Source organism: Poecilia latipinna, unplaced genomic scaffold, assembly GCF_001443285.1.
Source record: "Poecilia latipinna isolate Pla-1442-1.1 unplaced genomic scaffold, P_latipinna-1.0 Scaffold3649, whole genome shotgun sequence".
Classification (NCBI taxonomy): domain Eukaryota; kingdom Metazoa; phylum Chordata; class Actinopteri; order Cyprinodontiformes; family Poeciliidae; genus Poecilia; species Poecilia latipinna.
In genome coordinates, this window is record NW_015116265.1 from 29843 (window position 1) to 33748 (window position 3906).

The following is a 3906-nucleotide window of genomic DNA, read 5'->3' on the forward strand; positions in this document are numbered from 1 at the left end:
AACAAGGAGAGAGGGAAAAGGTTAGGTTTAGGTTAAAGGTCAAAGGTCAGGTTAAGGATTTGGGAAGCAAGGAAAGAGGGGAAAGGTTAGGTTCTGAGGTTAAGGTGAGGTGTCAGGTTAGGGGTTTAGGGAGCAAGGAGGGAGGGGGGCAAGGTTAGGTTGAGGTTAAGGTAGGGGTCAGGTTAAGGATCCAGGAAGCAAGGAGAGAGGGAGAGAAGGAAAAGGTTAGGTTTAGGTTGAAGGTCAAAGGTTAGGTTAAGGCTTTAGTAGGCAAGGGAAGAGGGAAAGGTTAGGTTTAGGTTGAAGGTCAAAGGTTAGGTTAAGGATTTAGTAGGCAAGGGGAGAGGGAAAGGTTAGGTTTAGGTCAAAGGTCAAAGGTCAGGTTAAGGATTTAGGAAGCAAGAGGGGAGGGAGAGGTTAGGGTTAGGAAAAACTTCAAGGTTAGATTAGTTTTTAGGAAAATTTAGGGTATACGGGAATTAGAACGGAAACGGGGAGGCCAAGGGGTTGAGATTGAGAAGAAAAGTGGTTAGATTCTGGACAAATAGTGGAGGCCTAAGGGAAGGGAGGGGTTTTTTTTCTTTTGCAAACAGGTTAGGAATAGAGTTGGATTAGATTAAGTTTTTTTTGAAGGGAAGAAATAAGGGTCTATTAGAATGGAAGAATATTTGGTTATTTAAGTTAATAAGGGACCTATATTGTTGTATCATTTGGAGAAAAACTGGAGAATAGTAGGAGGGGATTAAACTGTCTCATTTTTAATCTATCTTTCATTAAGCCCTCTTGGGGTTTTGGTATCTAATCTTTTGATCCAAAGACGCTCTTGGATCCACCTTTCTCTCTTAGACCAGTTGGGGTTATGGGTTAGCGGCCTACCTCTTATCGATTCCACTCCGTGTTTGGTGAAGTGTTGTACCAGGGTTGTTTCCCTCTTCTTCCCGCACTTCACGTTTGACCTGTGATTGGACAGGCGTAGGTGGAACGAATTAACCGTTTCACCAACATACTGTTTTTTACATTTGTTGCACCAAATTAGATAGATGACATTTTTTAGGAAAGGAGAGATTCCCGCAGGGAGGGTCCAACGTTTGTTGTTGCTCTGGCTTCTAATGTAGGGGTATTTTGGTTTCCTTCTATAAGAAGCATTTTTAATGGAAAATTTGGAGCGGACCAGGAGATCTTTTAGGTTGGGGTTTTTTTGGGGGGCCATAATTACTCTCCATTCCTGGGTTTTTGGGAGGGTTTTTTGTAGTTCTTTAAAGTGTTCCTTAAGGGTTCTGTGGTTCCGAGTGGTGAAGCTTGAGAAGGGGCCTGTTAAGGCAATAAGGGGCGACTTGTTTTTTTGTTCCTTGTCCGTGTTCGGGTAATCTACCCCAAATGTTTCCCTTCTCACTTTGTTTAACAAGGTTTTTGTATACCCTCTTTTTTTCAGGGCCTGAAAGAGGGTTTGGGTTGCCTCCTCTCTGTCCTCTTCGTTGGAGCAGATCCTTTTAAAGCGAATTAGCTGCGATTTCAGGAGGCCCCGGAAGGTGTGTTTTGGATGAAAGCTGTTTTGGTGGAGGAGTTGATGAGAGTCTGTTTTTTTGAAAAAGATTTTTGTGTCTAGTGATCCCGTTTCCCTGAATTTTCTCCCTTTAAATGTGATAACATCTAAAAAATTGATTCGTTCCAAATCAGTCGTCGTTGTTAGTCTAATTGAAGTGTGGTGTTTTCCCAGGATCTCTGTGAACTGTTCGAATTCCTCCTGTCCGTGTTCCCAGAGGCCCCAGATGTCGTCCAAATATCTATAGAAGGCCTTGGGAAGTTTTGAACATCTCTGGAAAACCTCTTTTTCCCATTGTGCCATGTAGATATTGGCGTAGGCCGGTGAAAATCGTTTTCCCATGGCTGTCCCCTTTACCTGTAGAAACCATTTTCCATCGAAAACGAAGTCATTCCTTTCTAGATTTATTCTAAGGAGTTCCAATAGGATTTGATCCGGCCTACCCGGGTCTGGGTTGTTTCTCATGCATTCCTCCACGGCCTGCAACCCTTTGTCCGTCTCAATGTTGGTATAGAGGTTCTCCACATCCATCGTGAACATGAGGGTTTCTTCAGTCACTTGGTGTGTGGACAACTTCTCTATAAAATCAGCTGTATTCTTTAAGAAGCTGGGATGTTTTTGTGAGATGGGATTTAGGTAAAAATCTAGTAGTTTCGCAGAACCGTAGGATTCACTACTACAGTCCGAGACTATTGGTCTTCCCTTGGGGATCAAGAAAGGCTTAGCCCAGTCAGAAGGATCCTTATGTATCTTAGGTAATAGATAAAAATACCTCGGTCGGGGAGGGTCAGTTCCTGTGAGGGACAGGATTTGTTTCCGGTTAAGGACCTTTTGTTCTTTTAGCTTTTTAAGGAGGTGTTGGATTATGATTTTTGTCTCCGGGTAAATGGGTTTACTCAGGGGTTGATAGTACTCTCCGTCCGCCAGTTGCCTGTTGACCTCCCACTGGTAATCGGATTTGTCCATGATGACCGTTACCGACCCCTTGTCGGCTGGTTTTATTATTATTGAATTATCAGTTTGTAATTCCTCCAGGGCCTTCACTTCCTGCTGGGAGAGGTTATTTTCTTCCGGTTGGACTGGGATTTTTTTCGTTGTGACTCTGTCCTGTTCAATTAATTCTAAGATAAGGGGGTGGGTTTTGTGGGGTGGTGGTTCCCACTGGGACGGAGGTAAAAAAGGGGGGGTTTTTTTTCTCAGATTCTCCTTTTCTTCGTCTTTCTGGAAGAAATCCGCCAGCTTTAATCTGCGATGATATTTTTGGATTTCCAGTTTAAGTCTTTCCCTAATGTTAGGGATCCTGGTTTCCGTCGGGATGAACGTGAGGCCTTTTGAAAGGAGCTGGATGTGGTTCTGTTTCAGATTAAAAGTGGAGAGGTTGAGGATTCCCTCTGTTATCTTCAGTTCTTTAGTGGGTGTTTCGAGATGGGTTTGCCCGTATGCATCCCGCAGGTTGCCGGAAGCATACGGGCTCACCAGTTTAAAGCCCCCGACCAATGTTCAAGCAGGTGTTTGGCTGTGGGTTCCGTCCAGTGGATTCTGTCCTCTGTCGTGTGGAAGTAAATCTGGGGGATGGGTGGAATTGCGTGGAGGCCTAATTTGTGGGAAATTTCTGTAATGCTAGTGTTTATTTTCTTAAGATTTTGTTTCTGTATGAAGTTTAATTTTTCGGAAAAATTTATAAGGGGGGTATATATGGCTGCAAACGGGAATGTATCTTGTGCTGCGATCAGGAGTTTGTTTAGAAGGGCATGTATTGTCTGGGGGTTGGTTTGTCCCCTGTTGTTAATGCCAAATGAGATCAGGACCTTTTTAATTTTGTTAGAGGTCTCCGTTCTTTTCAGGATGTTATAAGCATCTTTAAGATTACCCCCCGGGTAACAATCTATCTGAATGTCCGGGTTGGTTGGGAGGGGTACTCTGATGAGATTTGAGTCCCCCATAAGGATTATTGGTCGATTGGGGGTGAGGTGCCAATTAAGTTTGTTACCCCCTTGTTTGGAGTGTATCGTTTTTAGAGGTTTCGGGGTAAATTTGAAGGGTTTCAATGGGGTCTTCAAGACCTCCGCAAGTGTCAAGGGTATGAGGGGTGTCGGGGCCTTTATCAAGTCCCCTGGGGTTGGGTTGTGTTCCTTAGTTGTTTCGATCGTAAGGTGTGTTAGGTCGGAGTCCTTTTCCGGGTACTCTTGATGTGGTGTGGTTGTTGTCATTTCTTTCTGGGTATTTAGGTAATTGAACTCGGAAATGGGCTTATTTTGTTGTTCTTTGCATTTTATGGGCTTATTTTGTTATTCTTTGCATCTGGTAGTGAGGTGGTTAGGCTAACCCTAACCTTAGGGTCGCTTCTCGGAGTGCTGATGCCT